A 10,722-nucleotide genomic window follows, 5' to 3' on the forward strand; every position below is an offset into this window, starting at 1 on the left:
TGAGGGACCAGTGTCCTCACGGAAGATGTTGTCATCCCAGAGGTCACGATGGTCCCTGTTTCTCAACTCTGTTCAGAGGTGGCTGAAGAACTCCTTGGGCACTTGGTGGCATGGAGGTGTGGATTCTTTATTTTATTAATACAAGCTATCATTCATTCAGTCCTTGTATGTGAGGCAGTTCACAAATCTGAACTGTAATTGAAAAGATTGTAATGCCAGATTGCAACTACTGTGCAACTATGTCTCCATTTTACAAATGGAGAAGCTGCAGCTCAGTGTGAAAGATGATGTAAGGGGGCCCTTTTACATGGAGCTGGAGCAGCAGTCACCTCACATGTCCAGTTTCCTGAACCTGTGAGCTGAGCCAAACTGCCAGCCCTTTAAGAATTCAGTAAGAATGAGAAAATCCCATTGAAGGGTCTGATAAAAATGAACATTTAGTGGGGGGAGGGCACAGCCCAGTAGTAGAGAGGATGCTTAGCATTCATGAGGTCCGGGGTTCAATCCCCAGTACCTCCATTAAAAAAACTGAAAATAAAAAAAAAAAAAAAAAAAAAAAAAGAACTGTTACCTAGTGACCACTTTGCCTGACTAGTCAGTGAAGTACAAATCAAGCTTGGCTTGGCAGCACCAGTGAACTCTTCCTAAAAACAACTTTCATCTTTCTCTTTTTTTTTCCTATTAAAAAACCCTGGTCCCCACTCCTGTAATTGGGTTTCTACCTAAAAACGTATACCTCAAATTGCAACTCTTTGATCCCAAATAAATGCTTTGTCTCTTGAACTGGTTCCTTGTTTTTTGGGGGGGTTGACATCAGCAAAGTTAGATGGCCTGCTCAAGACATGGGTTATTAAGGGCAGAGCCGTCCTTTTAAAATTGGGATCGTGTCTCAGCACACAAATCTCCAGTGGCCCCGCATTTTCTCTTAACCACATACAGCCTGAATTTTGAGAACCCACCGGCACCCGGCACCAACATGAAATGGCAAACCTCCAAGATTTACTGAGCATCTAAGACCTTCCAATGCAAGATCAAAATCAATGAGAAATGAAGGAAAAGAAAACACAGCCATTAAAATCTTCACAGAGATAAGGCAAGGTACTGTATCTATGAAACAAAAACAGGAAGTTAAAATAGGGGACATGTCGTAAACAGCAACAGCAATAAAGAACCTTAGGGACGGTAGGTGTGGGTGATGAAGTTGGCCCAGACTCCTACAAAATAGAACAAAAGACAAAGAGGTGGGAAATGGGAGAAGAAAGAAAGAGAGTCAGTCCACAAATAGTCGATTTCCATACAAGACAACAGAGAAAGTAAAGGGAAGAGATCATTAAAAAAAAAAAAAAAAAAAAAAAAGAGAGATTCCAGAACAGAAGGTCATAAATGACCAATTTGAATTGATCCCTCTTGTGGACATGAATACACCCCTACCCAGGAATATCATTATGAAAATTCATAATACTGGGGATGAAACATGGATCCTACAAAATCCCAAGGATAAAACAACACCACACCACTGGTCACATACAAACAGCAGAATGGCTCTGGGCTGAGGGCTGGAAACAGGCAAGCGAGGGTGCGATGCTTTCGAAAATCCAAATGAACATTATTTCCAGCCTAAAATCAACACCAAGCCAATCTATTGAGCAGCATGAGGATGGAAAAGCCATTTTTGGACCTGCAAGGTCTCAAAAGAGTTGCTTTTTTTTACACTCTTCCTCAGGAATGCGCTGGGAGATGCACTCCACCAAAATGGGGAAGTAAACTGAGAGGATGGCCCTGCACCAGGTGGAGATGGAAACCTGTCCAGGTAGGGCTCGTGTGAACCAAGGTGCAGGCATTTTGACAGCTGTCAGCATTATGCCCGGGGTCATCATACCCTCTATAAGAATTTTACTTTCTGAAATAAGGGAGTGAATCAAGAAAGGCGAAAACGTGAGACCCTGTAAACCGGGAATGCACTCTAGAAGAAAATAAAAAGGAAGTTGAAAGATCATATCTGTGCAGCAGGCTCAGAGAGCTGAGAGGGGGATGGGGTTTCCTGAACATCTTCTCCAAGAAAAATCACGGTGGAACTGATCGGTTAACTGATGCACTCGACCTTGTGGAAAATTCTCCTGAGAGATTCTGGGAAGAAGTGGGAAGAATTAAAACAAAACCAGGAACAAATAAGACATCTCTTTACTATACGACAGGAAAAGCAAACAGTGGTAGTGCAACATAATACATAGGTATAATGTAGACATTGAACTTGGGCGTATCAAAAACTTGCAAAACCTAGGTTGGAAGGAGGGGAGGATCTGCAGAAGGGAAACGGTGAAAAAAGAGCTAAATCTTCATTTACTAGAATTTTAAGTTAATAGAAAATGTTCAGAATTGATTAATCAGAAGTTAGCTGTACGCACATGAAAAAGTATGGACATTTGTAAATATCAGAAGAAACAACCCCAAAATAGAAATGGTTGCTTCTGGAAAGGAGGTCTGAGGGTAGAGTGGGAGAATTGAGGGAGGGAAACATCATATTCTGATAAAAAGAGCTTGTATTATTTGACTTTTTATTTTATTATTTTACTTTTATTTTTTAAAGCCCATTATTTTATCCTTGTTTTTTTGGGGGGGTAATTAGGTTTATTTATTTACTTATTTATTATTATTTTTAACGGAGGTACTAGGGATTGAACCCAGGACCTCGTGCATGCTGAGCGCACACTGCCCCTGAGCTATACCCTCCACCCATTTTATTATTTTGAATTAAACCTTCAATTTTGTTAGCTGTAACTATAAATTCAAATTTGTAATTGTGGAGTCATATGCAAGACATAAAACTAAGATCCCGTGTACCCTTTACTCAGTTTCCCCCAGTGACACTATCTCACACAGCTATAGTACAATGTGCAATATCACAACCAGGATATTAACACTGATGCAGTCAAGATGTGGAACATATCCTTCACCACATGGGGTCCTCACGTTGCCCTTTATGAGCCACACTCCCTGTGACTTGGGGCAACCACTAATCTGATTTCCATTTGTATAATTTTGTCATTTTGAGAATGTTACAGAAATAGAATCATACAGTATGTGACCTCTTGAAATTAGCTTTTTTCCCCCACTCACTATAATTCCCTCAAGATTCAGCCAAGTTGTTCTTATCAATAGTGTGTTCACCTTAACTGTCGAATACTATTCCATGGTAGGCATGTCGCCTGTTGAATGACATCTGGGTTATTCCCAGGTTTTGGTTATTATTAAGATGCTACGAACACTTGTGGTTTTCATTTCTCTGTAATAAATGCCAATTGCTTGGTCATATAGTAAGTGCATGTTTAGTTTTATAAGAAACAACCAAGCTGCTTTCCTAACTGACTGTATCATTCTGCACCCCCACCAGCAACACAGGAGAAATCCAGTTTCTCAGCATCCTCCCCAGCATATTGTGTTGTCACTATTTTTTAATTTTGGTCATGCTGATAGGTGTGTAGTGGTATCTCTGGTAGTTTTAATTGGCATGTTCCCAGTAACTAATGAATTTAAATATCTTTTCATGTGCCTATCAGACATCTGTATACCCGCTGCAGTGAATGTCTGTTTCTGCTTTTTGATATTTTCTAACTCAATATATATATGTGTATATATATATATATGCATATACATATATATTCACTGTTGAGTCTTGAATTTTCTTTCTGTATTCTAGATATTAGTCTATATTGTGCGACAGGAGGGAAGGGGGAAGGACACAACCATTAAGAGAAGGACACAGCCATTAGTGCCAAGATGGTGGAAGAGTCAACTCCCAGTAGACCGTGAGCTTCAATATACGGTCATCGCAACACAACTGCTGCTAAGTGGCCCTCCCACAGGTGCCATGAAGGTTCTGAGGCTGACCATAAGCAGTCAAAAAGTGGGTGATGGCCCAAGTCCTGGGAACCCCAGCCCCTTCCCCAAAGTAGTTGGAATAATCCCCCCACTTGTTAGCATGTGAGGTTACTGAGCCCATGAAAACTAACAACCCCTCCACCCGGTGGCCGCTCTTCCTGAGTGAGGTGGCCCAAACTCTGCCTATGGAATGTGTATCTCCTAGGCCTTTCTCTTGCCTTCTGAGGCAGCCTGTCTTTGGAGGGTACATCTCTGAATAAATCTACCTTTACTCAACTGTGCCTCGCTCTTGAATTCCTTCCTGCTCAAAGCCAACGACCCTAACATGGTGGGGTGAACCCGAGGGACTCAAATCAGACCTGGGACCTTGCCAGCCTCTCCTCCCCTGTTTTTCCCTGTATCAGTTGGATACGTGGTTTGTAAATATTTTCTCTTAGTCTACAACTTGTCTTTTCATCCTCTTAACAAGGTACTTTGCAGAGCAAAAGTTTTTAATTTCCATGAAGTCTACCTTATCAATTTTCCTTTTCTAGGTTGTGCTTTTGGTGCCAAGTCTAGAAGCTCTTTTGCTTAGCTGCTAAGGATTTTGTTACTATTTTTTTTTAATTTAAATTTTTTTTCTCTTTAATGGAGGCACTGGGGATTAAACCCAGGACCTTGTATATGCCAAGCACACACTCTACCACTGAGCTATACCACCCACCCCTCTCTCTTATGTTTTTTTCTAAAGGTTTTATAGCTTTATATTTCACATTTACATCCATGAATCATTTTTATTCATCATTATTATTTGACTTTAAACATTTTAAAATTTATTTTGTTAGTGGAGGTACTGGGTATTGAACCCAGGACCTCATGCATGCTAAACATGCACTCCACCACCAAGCCATACCCACCCCACCCCACAATTATTTGACTTTTAAAATGTATTACTTTGGTAAAACAAAAATTCTTTGAAAAAAATCTAAAATGCTCATGAAATAATATTGGTTCCTATGACTTGTGACACAGTCTATTTCCTGTTCTGTCCTGCCCCATCCCATCTTATTCCACACCTTCCCACCTCATCTTGTTTCATTTCATTAAAAAAAAATGCTATTCATAACTGATTAATTTGATTTCATGACACTCTACCATAGAGTGAAAAGTACTGTAGAAACAGTCTTTTCTACCTGATGCACACACCCCTCATTTTTACTTCTTTTTGTTATTTTATACAATGGAATACTATTCAGCCATAAAAACCAAAAACATAACACCATTTGCAGCAACATGGATATTCCTGGAGAATGTCATTCTAAGTGAAGTAAGCCAGAAGGAGAAAGAAACATATGAGATGAGATCACTCATATGTGGAATCTTTTCTCTTTAAATTTTTTTTCATTTAAATTTTTTTATTTTTGTGGGGGAGGCAACTAGGTTTATTTATTTATTAATGATAGTATTGGGGATCGAACCCAGGACCTCATGCATGCTAAGCACATGCTCTACCACTGAGCTATACTCTCCCGCTATTTCTCCTTTTCTAACTTCTCTATCATCAGTTCTGTCTCAGAACTGATATTTTAAAATCTCAGTTTAAGAAAAACACCCACTGCTCTGTGGCACGAAAGAGGAAAACTCTTTTTTGTCCTGAAGTTTCTTACCTGCTCCCCGTCACACACATGTCCCCTACTAGGTAGCACACAGAAATGCGGGCAGTCTGCAGCCTACTTCATATAATAGCCCTACGTACAAGAGAGGGCACTGGGCGGGCTGAACACCAGTCAGAAAATTTAAAGTCTGGGAAAATGAGAGTTACTCTTGTCACTTTCTCTTTAAAGTTTTGTACCTCTCTACAGTCACCTCAGAAATAGAACACCACACCCTGTTCTTCACAAAACTACATCCTTGGTAACTTCCTAAAATGTGATTTAGCTCAACTTCCAGCACAAACATTTAGCACACACCTGATTATTCCACAGCAGATAAAACAGACCATGCACCATGCCTGCTGACCACAGAAACTCAGGGGACTCAGTCAAAAGTGGTAATCTAGACGTGCCTACCAAATCCACTAGCCCGCCCTCTTGCAATGTGGAAAGGTTGACTCTTATTGTGTTTGTTCTCGGGCTTGCTAATTAGCAACATTCAGAGACACTAATTCACACCAACGAGGGATTTATTGTATCAGATACTAGCGCACTTGAGCGTTTTCTCTGTAAGATTACAGATCCCACTTACACTGAGAAGATAATTCACGCATTATCAGCATCTTAAATGATGTTAATTATGATACAGATTTCTCTGAGATGCTCTGTCAATTAACCTTGCTTACTGGTTAGCAGAAGTTCTGGCAGATTTTCATGGAATAGTTCCTGACACTTAATTAAAAGGAGTCTTTCTGTTTTGAGTGATGATATGAAACAGTAGAGAGTTTTCACAACTAATATGGTCTCTTTGCTAAAATCGCTGATCACACTACACCATAAAAATGCCTAGTAACTGCCCATAAGGTGAGAAGGAAAACATATTCTTAAAAATTCTTTCTAATTGCATATGTTATATATTCACCATATTTATTCAAATGGGAACACTGGAGTATGTTTTTATACATTTTTAAAAAATTATTGCAACTCTAAGGCAAACCAGCAGTTTCATTATCTTCTTAAAAAAAATCACTCAAAAACCAAGTTCATTGAATACTTTAGCATTCAGGGATTCAGCAATAAACACTTTTAATAATATCACACTCTGTGCTTCGCTGATGCATCACATTCGTGTAGGGGCTTTTTATAATCCTAAGCAATTTCTGTCAATTGACCCCTGAATAACTAAGTATTAAATCATTTATTTGTTCATTATCTGTTAATTATTCAATCACAATAAAAATTTTCTTATTTATTTGTTATTGAATATAGGGTTTTTTTTGCACTTTTTTGGTTTGTTTTGGGGGGAGGTAGTTAGGGTGGCTTATTTATTTATATATTTCCTTAATGGAGGTACTGGGGATTGAACCCAGGACCTCATGCCTGCTAAGCATGCGCTCTACCACTGAGCTACACCCTCCCCCAACAACAAATATTTTCAAAGCAACTACTGTGTGCTATGTACTGTGCTGTCAAACAGTAAATCAGTGCATCTCTTCCAGAACAAATTAATTATTCCTGGCATTTTTCTTTAAAAGGAGGTACCAGGATTTGAACCCAGGACCTTGTGCATGCTAAGCATATGCCCTGCCACTGAGCTATTCCCACCACCCCTATTGCTGGCATCCTTAATAAAGGCAATGACCCATGATAAATGGTAGTCTGAGATTTGATAAAGCTGACTTCATTCTTTCTGTGATTATACACATTATTTAACAGAAGGCCTCCTAAAACTCACTCTAAGGAATAAAGGAATAAAGTTTGTATGAACTTTTAAAGTTGTATAACTTTTAAACTTTCATTTAGCACAGATAGAAGTTGCCATCAAGTACAGGAAGAAGGGAAGTGGAAAACAAGCAAATTAATCAAGCCCAGGACTTTAACTCATTAAAATTAATGCAGAAATTAGCATTAATGAGTGAACAAATAATAACAATACATTCAGTGTATTAAGCATCAATACACTCAATGTATGCACTGTGTCGGGCATCACGCAAGAATCTTACACACATTACACTTCATTGGTACACAAGACCCCTGTTAGGCAGGTTTTGTTCCTGCTACTTTAGAGAGAGAACGAACACAAGTTTTTCTCTAGAGCTCTTTCCTGTGCATACTTTATTCTAGGAACAAGAATATTAAGAGTCCCAAAGCTGGAGGTGAATTTCACACCCAGGGAACAGAAGGGAACCAGTGAATGCACAAAAACAAGAACAACTCTGCAACAATTTGTTACCCTGTATGCAATCTCCATGGAAACTAGCTCTGCCCCTTGAATTCTTGAACTTTTACTATAACCCCCCCTGCCTTCTCTACCCAAAAGGCTCACAGTCTTGGAGGCATCAGCCCACTGTGACCTCTTTTGCCCAGCAAAGAAATAAAGCTGCCTTTCTACTTCATCCAGAACTGTCCTCAAGTCTCAATTCGGTAAGTGGGGAACAAAGGCTGTGTTTCAGCAATAGCAGGATGGCCTTTATTAGAACAAACATTCTAGTAATTCTAGCAAAGCCAATATATAAGAAAGCAAAGGGCAGCTACATGCAGATTACTGAGACAGTGGCTGGTTCGTGCCTGAAGGCGGCATCTCAGCCAGCCTCTTCACACAGTGAAATAATGGAACCAGGTCAAATTAGAAAGGACCAACGGATAGCTCTCGCCACTCTAGGCTAAGATAGCACTTCACCTTGAGGAGGAACATTTTGAATCAATGGCAAAGTGACTTCAAAGGAGTGGCTTAATCTCACCTCCAGAAAGATGAGCTTTTCCTCCTTTGAACCATATTCAGAGACCTCTGACCTCGAACAGCCATGGTTTACAGTGGCCCGATAAACAGCAGAGCCACAAATTTGCTTTATTCATTCATCAGATCTGCTGAGCGGATTTGAAAGAGATCTGAGAGGTTATTCCCCAACTTTCAATTCTTATCAGGCTAGTGGTGGTACTGCCAGGAAATGCCACGTCAACCTGGATACTACTTGGATGCCCTTGGCCAGCGATGGTGATGTTTAAGGGTTGCTTTCAAAAAATAATGGGAAGTACTGATGTGTTGCCTTGTCATCTGACAGGGGAGACTATTTATAGTGTATAAAATGATGAAGGAGGCATGACCTGAGCAGATTTGTCATATTAATAGAAAAAAAAAGATAACAAATCATTTGGCTAATGCTCAACTTAGAGCTGATTTATTCCAGATTTCGTTCATTCGCTCATTAGTGACGTGACTCATGTGATAAGAGACATGCCAAGCGCATGGTGGAACCTAAGCAGCTTTGGAACACTGTCTAAGCACAACCTCAAACCCCAGCTCCGAAATTTAGATGGAGCTACATGGGCAAGTTATTTACATCTTCTGGGTCTCAATTTTCTTATCTATAAAATGGCTGTGTGGAGGTTGAATGAACCAGTAGATGGAAAATGGTCAGTCAGTGCCTGGCATCTATGAGGTGCTAACAATGCTTGTTCCCCACCTTTCCTTCTGAGGCTTTGGAAGTGAAGGAAGCCACAGGGAGGAATACATGGTGAGTCAGACATCAACACTGTGTTCATAGAACCAATAGGATGTTGCAAATCATAACAGTGAATAAACTACAAGTGATGGGGGTGTAGACTGCAGCTTCTCCTGTGGACTGCTGGACCACTTTCCCCACACTTGGACCATCCTTGTGATTTGCTCTGACCAACAGGATGCAGTGGATGTCAATCTTTGAGAGCCTGAATCTTGACAGACCTTGCAATTTTCACTTTTACACAGCTCTTGGGAACCTGCCACAACTGTGTGAACTGGCTGGACCTACTGGGGCTGGGAGATCACATGGAGCGGCGATAACTCAGCCAGTGGGTGAGCACAGGTGCATGGGGAGCAGAGCCAAGACCAGCACAACTGCCAAACAGAAGTGCAGGCTAAAAAATGGCTGCTGTTTTAAATGCTGGAGAGGGTGCGGAGAAAAGCGAACCTCCCACACTGCTGGTGGGAATGTAGTTTGGTATAAACAGCATGGAGATTCTTTAAAAAACTCAAACTAGAGTTACCATAGGATCCAGCAATCCTACACCTGGGCACATACCTGGAGAAAACTATAATTCAAAAAGATAATGCACCCCAGTGTTCGCATAGCATTATTTACAACAGCCAAGACATGGAAGCAATCTAAATGTCCACCAACAGATGACTGGATAAAGATGCGGTCTATATGTACGACAGAATGCTACTCAGCCATAAAAAAGAATAAAATAATTCCATTTGCAGCAACATGGATGGACTTAGAAATTATCATACTAAGTGAAGTCAGTCAGACAAAGACAAATATCACATGATATCACTTATATGTGGAATCTAAAAAAAGACACAAAAGAACTTATTTACAAACTAGAAAAAGACTCACAGACGTAGAAAACAAACTATGGTTACCAAAGGGGAAAGGGGTGGGGGAGGGATAAATTAGGAGTTTGGCATTAACATACACACACTACTATATACAGAATAGATAAACAACGAGGACCTACTGTAGAGCACAGGGAACTATATTTAATATCATGTAATAAGCTATAATAAAAAAGAATATATATATGTATAACTGAATCACTATGCTGTACACCAGAAACTTAACACAATATTGTCAACCAACTATACTTTGATTAAAAAAACCTGGCTGCTTAAACCACTAAATTTGAGGGCAGAGGAGAGTTTTGCCTCAAGGGACAACTGATACAAATATTAGAAGATGTGGGGTCATGACATTTGTCAACCAAAACACAAAATCACGGGAACACAAGTTCAAAGCAATTTTGGGAAAGGTTAGTCACCAGATGCGACAGAATGATGTGGTATACCAGTTGCTACTGCTTAAGATTAATGAAACATGCAAATCTCTCGCTGGGGGAATTACGGATTTCGTGTGTGAATGAATCTTTGTGACTGGAGATACAGAGATTAATTTTCCCCAGGCAATAGTCTTCTGAGGTTTCTATGTTTTCAGAGTCTGGGAACTGTTGTTATGCATTGTCCATGGCGACAGAGGAAAAAGAAGGCGAGGGAAGAAAATCTGGGGGAAAATTAGAAAATAAAATAAAAGGAATATGGAACAATGTGAGTTTCATACTGCCAATAACAGAGAGCAAAGCCTGGGGAACCTGTCTCTTCCCTGGGTCAGCCGTCCACCATAGAGAAAGGGGCTTGGCCTTGCCTTTTCTTTCTTTCTTTCTTTCTGTTTCTTTC

General features: G+C 40.1%; 1 protein-coding gene across 1 annotated transcript in view; it reads right to left on the bottom strand.

Moving 5' to 3' along the window:
- Window positions 1-10,722, bottom strand: part of KCNQ5 (potassium voltage-gated channel subfamily Q member 5) — a 434,723-nt gene that overhangs the window by 28,482 nt on the left and 395,519 nt on the right. The window lies entirely within an intron of this gene.

This window comes from Camelus ferus, chromosome 8 (assembly GCF_009834535.1).
Source record: "Camelus ferus isolate YT-003-E chromosome 8, BCGSAC_Cfer_1.0, whole genome shotgun sequence".
Taxonomy (NCBI): domain Eukaryota; kingdom Metazoa; phylum Chordata; class Mammalia; order Artiodactyla; family Camelidae; genus Camelus; species Camelus ferus.